We start from the raw sequence: 10,058 nt of genomic DNA, 5'->3' as shown, positions 1-10,058 counted from the left end.
GACAGGTATAAATTCCAAGAAATGCTCTTTTACTGATATTTTTTCATTATCGTCTGATAAATCAACAAATCGTAATGTCAGCGAAAGTTGTTCTACATGACTAWTGTCAGGAGTACAGTCAGCTATAATAGAATAATATATTGATTTCTTTGTGTGTAATATGATTTCTAACTTCACTTTTTCAYCCATCAGCTTTACTAATTCATTTTGAATGTCTTTTCCATAGTAGTGTTCTAAAATATCACCCTTCATAGCTAATCGCAAGTGCTCCTGCATGGCTTGATTGGCTAGCAATTGTACTAAGTCTAAGAACTTTCCCTTATTTGGCGTATATAGTTTTTCGGAGAACCTCTGAACGTCATATTGTTTTCGGCTAAATAAAGTGTGATATGCATCAATCTAGACAAAACATTATTCCGTCTTTTAGTTGCCTTTCTAAACAAGTGTTGCTCTTGGCAGTCTATTTTTTTTTCCTATTTTCAATCGTAGTTCAGCATCAATCCATGAAATTTAAAACTTGTTATGAAAAGTGCTATTTTCATGAATTTTTAACATTTCAGACAAGTGTTTCCAGTTGTTATACCCTTCAGATACTAAGTTCAACGTTGAGCTACTATCAAATAGTGTATAACAATGGGAATTGGAGAAATGTCGGCCTGTATCATTCCTCGGATAATTATCAATGTGAGTTTGCACTGGGCCACTAGTAATTATACTCGTATGATCAATGATTTTGCCATTTCGAGTGACTGGCCAAATGGCAGAATCCGATATATTGCCGACAACAGTACTAACGTCATCTAGAATTTGTATTGATTGTACATCACCAATGGAGTCATCCGGAGCAGCATTTATAATTGTGCCACAGCTTATCATCTCACTTTGAGAAACTTTGTCCACAATCTCTTCAACACAATCAAATTATAGGTCCAATAATTTCTAAAAATAGATAAATACAATAAAATTTACAAATCAAACAACTCTCAACAGATTTAAATCGTATATTAGTTTTTTTATGCAAAACTATTTGAGTTATTATTCTTTTTTTTTTTTTTTTKTTTTCAAAAGACTTCGAACTTTTTTGTATGGAGCTTGGCATAGGCTAAAATTTTAAGTACCTAAAATGTCGTATTTTGGTGTACACATAGGTGTACGTAAAACGTACGCCAATCGACAAAAAATATACCTAATTACAAACAACAAATATTTTTTGACAAGATGTCGTAAATGATATACTTTCTGAGATATTTCAGTTTGAAAATGTAAAATAAAATAATGTATTTTCTACAAAAAATTATAGGTAGTGCAATTATAATAATATGTATGTATAACCAATATTACATTTTTTAGAAGCCACTTATTTCTCCGCCACCCTACGCCAAACATTTAAAAAAACAAATGTTACCTCTTTATTATAATAATTATAGATAGATAAAAGTACAATTGGGGATTCCCCGTAAAATTAACTCCGATTGTGCGTTCCATTCAAGTGTTGCTAACATAAAAAAATCCGCTTAGTTTAGGGAATTTACGACTAAGCAGACTTCGAACTATGAGCATGAGCTGGGGGGCGTCTGCGGCGCCCCTTTTGACAGGCGCCCTGGGCGGTCGCCCAACCGCGCCCTACCCTAACACCGCTTCTGGTCACGGTCATCCGATTTTGCACAGTGACATGCTTCTGACCAAACAGTATTTGTTTCTAATATTTTTTAAACGTTTGAGGTTCTTAGTGTACCAAGGCAACTTATATAGTTGTATATGTTTGAGCGGGATATTATAATGACAAAAATCCTGAATGGATTTCTTAAATATCGCGAAACTATTAGCTGTATCTAGTCCCGAAAGTAGATCATCCCATTTAATCTCATCGAGGAGATTATTGAGTCGTTCGAAATCACAATATGCAAAATTAAAACCAGGCCCATCAGTAGGTTTAACAGGAGCGAAAAGATAAGTATCCAACTGAAATGCAAGCGGAGAATGATGAATGGTGGCTGGAGTAATTGTAGAGAATCCATCGAGAAACCTAAATTTTAAATTATCACTAAGAAACACTAAGTCTAGAAATTGATCCAGACTACTTGAATAAGAGTTGATTTGAATCAGATTGAGAAGACGATAAATTGGAGGGAATAAGAGCAGGACTATAGCAAAACCAGACCAGACGGTTTGGCTTAAATTAAAGTCACCCAAAACACAAATATTATTCTCTTTCACCATATTTAATACTAGCGAGGAAATGTTATTAGCGTGCGACGTATACAACTCTAGGGGACTATTAGGAGGGATGTAAGAGACTACAATGAACAGAGCGTCATTGATACAAATACATAGTTGTTCCAGAATAGAATCATCATTATCAAGCATAATTAAACGAGGACGATATTTGCGATGAACTGCTAGGAGAACACCACCCCCTCTTAAACAGCYAGTTTTTTCATGATCTCTGTCCTTACGGAAGACATAATAGAGATTTGAGTCAAAATATTCACTATCAAAGTAACTAGAATTCAGCCAAGTCTCAGCAATAACGATTGGACTTCGATATTCCAAATGTGAAGCAAAGTTGCGAATAATATTTGATTTACACCTAATACCCGATAAATTTTGGTAGTACACCTTAAGACAAGAGCTAGTTGAGGAATGTGCAGAAAACTCACGAGTAAAATGGTCATTAAAAGGCGCATCATCTAATCTACAGCACTGTTTTCCCTTCCCTTTGGAAAAAACTTGAAGGGACGCAATTTAATGCCAGAAGCCCACACTGAAGAAGAGAAAACGGCATTAAAAAAAGATGGGGACACGCCTAACTTAAAGTTTATACTCTTAAGATTATTAATACCAGTATCCTTTTTAATTAATTTATAACATAAAAGAGGCTCTTCCCCAACATTAGCATGTTTACCAACAAAGGATATAATATCTTCTTCAGTGACTGGGTTCTTAAAGGCAGATAAGTGAATCCATTTCTTAGGTATGACGACATCGAGATCACAATTGGCATTAACACCAACCACAATTGAAGCAGCTGGAGATTCACATTTAATTTTAAATTTCCATTAGCAGTAATTGAAGTAAAAGAGTTCAGTTTAACCGAGTCATCAACGGCAGCTGACTGAGCAGCATTGACAGCGACAGAGGGGCGATCTGGTTTAGCAGCAACTGTTGCATTGTTTCTGCCTTTCGAGTGAGTGTTGATATTCCTAGCAACAGCGTCAGCAAATGTATTAGTATAATGTATGTATTAACAGCATTGGGAGCAGCAGCAGGTCGAGCCGCAGAAGCACAGTAATCCACGCCGACAGCAACGTTGGACGGAGCTGTGATTGTACTATTATCAGCAGCAATAGAAAAAGTGGAGCAATCAGCAGACGGAGCGGTAGTTGAAGCTGCAGAGAATGCTTTCAGTGTAGCGGGAGCATGATACTTCACACTCACATTATCAGCAGAAACAGCAGTGTTAGACGGAGAAGCATTTATATCAACAGCAGTCGCAGCAGTGAGAGTGGCGGAAGCAGTAGAGMGAGCATTCGAAGCTGGTGCAGAGAACTTGCCGTTAAGCATAACGATTAACGAATTTCTATCATCACATAATTGTTGTATTAAAGTGAGCGCCTTCGATTGTTCACTTCTCAATCCAATTACTTCAAACACCAGGGAATTGCAACTCATTTACCTTATTTGGATTGTTAGGCTCCAACAAAGGTCCAGATAATTCGTTATTTGATTGTTCAGCGTTTTGTTGTTGCGAATTTAAGATGTGAGAGCAATGAGCATTACGCACTGATGGCGACGCAGGCGGCGAACAGATAGAATTTCTCCGAGCTACCGCGCACACTTTACAGTAAAAGGCATTTTTGGATTTCAGCAAAAAATCCACATCAGTCTGTGATAAATTCGTACACGTCAAGTGGAAGAATTGATTACACTTATGGCAGCTGATCTTGGGCTGAGCGCGCTCAACCCTATGACCGCAAACACACGGCATTAATATAGAATAAATAATAAAACGCGGAGCAGAGAAAAAATACGTCTGTTCACAGTAAAACACATTTGCAAATTTAGTCCGGCAAAAAAAGTGTTGGAGTTAAGCTTCAAAGCACCGAAAGTATTGACTCTGTATATGGGCTGTATTTTGACGGCCGCAAAAACAATATACTTACACAAGTCAGCGAAGGTGAAAAGTACTACCGCGACACTGTCAAAGAGGAATATATTTCTCTTACAGCGGAATCTGGTTGTCATTACTTTGGCCACGTCACCTCTCCTTCCGGGTCAGCTGAGGATGAGACGCAAGCTATATTTCAACATTTACAAGACAATTCAGTTGATGTGGAATATCTAGAAGTTGTCGGTGCTGATGGCACCAACACGAACACAGGTTGGAAAGGTGGAATCATTCGGAAACTAGAAGAAAGAATAGGTAGGCCATTACAGTGAGCTGTTTGTCTTCTACATTTCAACGAACTTCCGTTGCGTGCTCTTTTCGAGCACATAGATGGTGTCTTAAAGAGTCCAAATACATTCTCTGGCGATATAGGTAAACTGCTCCCTGATTGTGAGAAGTTGCCTGTTGTCAAATTTGAAATCCTTGTAAAAGATTACACCCAATAATGTCTTTAGCACTACAAATAATGCATTTTAGATCTTTTCTCACATATAAAAACATTGAAATGTTTAAAGACATTATAGAAGAGATGGAACGATTACAGAATTGTGACACATCTGTACTTTGTAATGATTACGCTACTTACGAGCAGCAAACATTAAATGGTGAAAATGGTAAGACAGCTCAATTTTATACGTTTTATGTAAAACACGTTCATTATTATTTACAACTGAGTAGGATCATTTGCATTGGTGACTTTCAATTGTATCTGGACACTTTACCAAAAATAACTAATTTATTTTTTGTATTGAACCATCAAAATTATGCAAAGTGGACAGTTCAATATCACTACAATTTGATTAAAGTTCCCACTACTCATCCTGGTTTAGAGCAAGACTTCCGAAAAGAGTTTTTTTGGAGTAAAGCGTACCAATAAACTATTTTCAAGACAGCCTATTGATCTTACGTTAGAGCAGACCATTAATGCCGATGCTGCGAGAACGCTTACTGGTATTATACATCTCACTCACCTGATTTCAGCTCGTCAAGGGTGGGCGCTCAAGTATAATTACACCCATATTAGAAGAGTTAGGAATTACTAAAAAGCAAGATATTACAGCCGAATTACAACCACATAATATTAAAAGAAGTTGTCAACAACTTGAAAAATGTATCAGCTCGTTCGATCAATAAGTGAATACCTTCAGCGTTGATTTATCACCTGATCAACTATTGAACATTGGTTCCGGCAAAGCTGCGTCATCTCAAGTGGAAGAGTTTCTCTTAAATATCGAAAAAAATGGTGAAGAGCTACGAACAACTTTCATATCGGAATGTACATCTGTCCGAAAAGATTTGGAAAATCCATCAAAAAGACACCAATACACATCTTTCCAAGCTAACTTCTCAAAAAAAAAAAAAAAAATCTGTAAGAATTGCAGGTAAGCAACAAGAGAGAAGTTACAGCGAGATTTGTTCGGACGATTGTTAGGAATTTCAGTATACCATCAAATTGATGTTCTCAAAATTTTAGCATATCCAATATCTCCTGTACCTCTTGCTTTAATTATTATTTACAACTATCTCTAGATGGTGGTTTCTGAAAACTGACAAATCTGTACTTTTAAGATGCCTTGAACCTAATATAGATCAAGAACCACCCTGTAATGTAGATGTAATTTTAATTGATGGATTTTTAATCCTACACTCAATGAAAGAAGTTCCCAAAACATTCGGGAGTATTACAAAAAAGTTTCTGCAAATGGTATCAAAGTATCCTACCCGAAGATTCGATGTCATCTTTGACCAAGATTTTTTTCCATCAATAAAAGATAGTGAAAGATGTCTACAGCATGAAGCATCATTGATTGATGACACAATTTCAGGTCATGAACAGGTACGGCCGTCTGATTTTGCAAAAGAATTGAAAAATACTAAATTTAAGGAAGCTCTGATAGATTTTTTTTTGCAAAACCTTGATCTAGTGAGGAAATGAAATCATTTTTGGGTAACCGACAGATATTTTTGAATTTTCGAACTTGTCAATCGTATCAAGTTTAAAATTACAAGATCCAATCAAGTATTGTTGAAAGCTTCTGTTGCAACGCATATGAAGAAGCCGATACCGACATAATCTATCATGCTTACGATATCACTGATCAGTCAAATATTGTTATTAGATCCTCTGATACCGATATTTTAATCATAATGATTGATAATATAAAACATTTACAAAATTCTCATTCCAATATTTGGATGCTCAATGGAACTGGAAATAACGAAAGATATATTGAGGTCACGAAAAATTATAAGGAGCTTGATGAATTTTTAGCCAAAAGCTTAATCGGCTTCCATTCATTTACAGGATGTGATTTTAATCCAGCTTTCTTTATGAAAAGGAAGAAAAAACCTTTTACGTTACTGAAAAAATAATGTTGAATTCCAACAAGCATTTGAGACGATTGGTGAAGAAAATTTGACAGAGGACCTGTTACAACAGGTATTTAACAGCATTCAGAAGTCTACTTGCCAGCTCTCTAATGAAAAAAATCAATTGCTGTTGATGATGGAAGGTATCAACTTTTCGTCAACAATTATAAAGCTTCCGACATCAATGAAAACTTCAGTAAAAAAATACGGAATTTTGATGCAAGCTCAATACCACCGTGTAACTGTGAACTTTACCAGCAACTTTTAAGAGCACATTATATTTCAACAGTTTGAAAAAATGATTACAAAAAGCAACCTATGACATTGAACCCATTAGAGTATGGTTGGGTTGAGGAAGACGAGAAATTTGTGTTCAAATGGTTCGAAGGAGACCAGCTTCCAACCCAAACCCCTGGTAAGTTCATAGTTCTCAATTTCTCATTAACTATTTTCGGATCAATTAACAAATTACTTTCATTTCATAATTTACGGTTTATATTTACAGATTGCGATTCAATGGAGGACGAAGGCGCGTCATGCCACCAAGCACAAGACTCCGATGATGGTGAATGATGATTTAAATTAATAAAACAGAAATTTTCTTTGTATTTCATGTGTGATTCACTCATTTTTTTAATAATTGTATTGGGTTTAATTGAAAATTTTTTATTGGGGGGGTTTTTTTAAATGGCGGGTCCTAAACCAGAGCACAACCCTATGTAGGGGATATTTCACCTTCTCACTTTTGCTCGCCTTGAAACTGATGTTCTTAGGCTATCCAGAGGATACTTGGTCAAAGACCGGAAGACGTGAGCTGCTTGAATCATATGTAAAAGAATCATTACTGGCCACTCCCAAGTGAATGGCGATCAGAGAACTTTCCTCACTTGCGTGAACTTCTACACATGACTCCATCCTCCTGCTGTCTAACACCAAACATGATTATAGCGCCTACACCATTAAATAGGAGGAATGTTTTGGGTGAAAAGAGCACTCATTCGATGGAACGATGAGCTGTACGAGATATACGATGACATTGACATAGTTCAGCGAATTAAAAGACACCGGCTACGCTGACTAGGTCATGTCGTCCGGATGGACGAAAACACTCCAGCTCTGAAAGTATTCGACGCAGTACCCGCCCCTGGAAGCAGAGGAAGAGGAAGACCTCCACTCCGTTGGAAGAACCAGGTGGAGAAGGACCTGGCTACGCTTAGAATATCCAATTGGCGCCACGTAGCGWAAAGAAGAAAAGACTGGCGCGCTGTTGTTAACTCGGCTATAATCGCGTAAGCGGTGTCTACTCCAATTAAGAAGAAGAAGATTTGTTTTAATTATTTTCTTTTTAATGTTGTATTGGTTAAATAAAGAAAAGAGGATCAAATAAATATTTGAATGATTATTTGCTAACTGCGTTATACCAGAGAATATGAAGTAATATAGAATGCGCATCTCATACAACGTACACGTTGTATGGCGGGTCATACTGGTACAACCCGCTAGTTTGCTGTTAAGTTCACAGAAAATTTGCTCATTTCGCTGTTAACTTTACAGAATATTCAATGCACAGAAGCCAAAACTGTAGCCGAATGACTCCTCGTTTTCTTGCTTCGTTTCTCACAATTTTGGCAGTCAAATAAAATAAAAATAAAAATGAAAATGAAAAAAGCATAGAGCGATTCCGCGAAGTCGAGCACAGCATTGATTTTGTAGATAGAAAAACAAACGACAATATATGTATGTGATATGTTGCCCTTGTATGTGTGCATGATTTGGTTCTTCGTTGCTTAGCAAAAAATTCAAATTTTCTTGCTACTTCATATTTTTAAATCACTTAAATACTGAATGTAGAGTTTTCAAACAAAAAATGAATGATATGAGGGAATATAAATAAACGTACATATGTATGTATGTTATATTATATATATGCCTTCTGTAAAATTAAATTTATACTTAAATATGTATTAATAGTTATAATCAAAATTTTTTAGTCATTGCGACAAAAACGAAAACAAACATATAGTTTATTATAAATTTTATATAAATTAATTAATTGTTTCAATTTTAAATAAAAAATAAAACACAACAGCCCAAATGCAGTGTTTTCATAAAAGTATTAGTAACATAATATCTTAACTTTCTAGTCTATGGTTACAGCACTAACCATTGAAAGATTCGGGAGTAGAACTTTTGCATGATTCTAACATGAAAGCCTTTATGCCTAATTTCTCAGGCTCTAATTTAAAAATTTGTTGAAAAATTATGACATGTTTTACACTAGCACTCATAAGGGCTTCCGATGGAGCAACGAGATTACCGAATCTGTAAGTGATTGATAGTTTTTGTGAAAAATGAATAGTTCACTAGGAGCAGTTAAAACTTCACCTTTTTTCCTTAATCCCTCGCAACCATTTTCACATTTTAACCTTGGAATGATTTTGTATGGCAGATATCCAACAAAATATCTAATTGATACCAGCTCTTAACTATTAGCTGACTGGTTACAAAAAGAGTCTTCCAAAAAGTAATTCGCATGCAATTGTTGGTTAAAATCGAAATCATATAGCAGGCTGTTATCTTCTTCCTCATTTACAAGCAACTCCGGTTCATTGTTAGAAATGCTGGTAATTACCTGATCCATTGAATACTGCGTCTCTTCACAGTTGCTAAATGAACTATTTTTCTATAATTTTGAAAACCGATAACCTGGCTAAAATATTATTCAGCTCAGCTACAGAGGGGTTGGTATTATTACCGCCTTTTTGTCTTAATACAGCAGATATATTTTCTAATTTGCCTTGGTTTAAAGATTTTGCCATAATGAAAAATTTCTCTGAATTATCTTTTAATACTTCTTCGACGATTAGAAGAGCAGATTTTAATGATAATTTCATTCCATCTAAAAAATATACTCTTTCTTTTTTTCGTCGACAAATTTAACCCCCAGCATAAGAATAATTGAATAAATTTATATGGTTCTTTGTTGAGTTGAATAGCAGACCGATAACAATTATCTGAGTATAATGATCCACTATTCATGCAGTCAAAAATTTTATCAATTTTTGAAATAAATTCAGCCGTTGATAAAGCTACCAGTTGTGGACTTTGCTTGAAACCCGATGTATCGCAAAGTTTTAGCAGCTTCAACTAAACACTTGCGTTGCAAATTTTACTCGCATTTTTTCAAATGAGTTTGGAAATACGTGTTGTCTAGTCAACTTTGGGCACATCTTGGTATTGCAGTTTTAATCTCGTTCCCACAACTCATGTACGACTTTAAAACTAACAATGCCATGGGGCGTTTTTAGCAGAGAACGTATAATATAGACAGAGAACGTTTATCATAGAGAAGGTTCACGTTTCAAATATCGTAACTTTTCGAAGGGGTACTCGGCAGAGATGAGCCAGTCTTACCACAGACAAATTATAAGCGTGTTTCACCACGAAAATAGCAGAATTGAGCATTTTCAGTGTTAAATGAGAAAAATAATGCTAATTCCAATTTAAACAAATTTACGTC

The 10,058-nt window shown here is 35.7% G+C and overlaps 1 long non-coding RNA gene across 1 annotated transcript; it reads left to right on the top strand.

Moving 5' to 3' along the window:
- The first annotated feature begins 6,481 nt into the window (after nt 1-6,481).
- On the top strand, nt 6,482-7,081 carry LOC108974772. Its single transcript, XR_001993827.1, has 2 exons — nt 6,482-6,953; nt 7,044-7,081. It is a non-coding gene; the product is annotated as an uncharacterized LOC108974772 (long non-coding RNA).
- The last annotated feature ends 2,977 nt before the right edge of the window (nt 7,082-10,058 follow it).

Source organism: Bactrocera latifrons, unplaced genomic scaffold, assembly GCF_001853355.1.
Source record: "Bactrocera latifrons isolate USDA-ARS-PBARC rearing strain unplaced genomic scaffold, ASM185335v1 scaffold_1126, whole genome shotgun sequence".
Lineage (NCBI taxonomy): Eukaryota > Metazoa > Arthropoda > Insecta > Diptera > Tephritidae > Bactrocera > Bactrocera latifrons.
The sequence above is the reverse complement of the archived record's forward strand: the minus strand, read 5'-3'. Positions and strand labels throughout refer to the sequence as shown.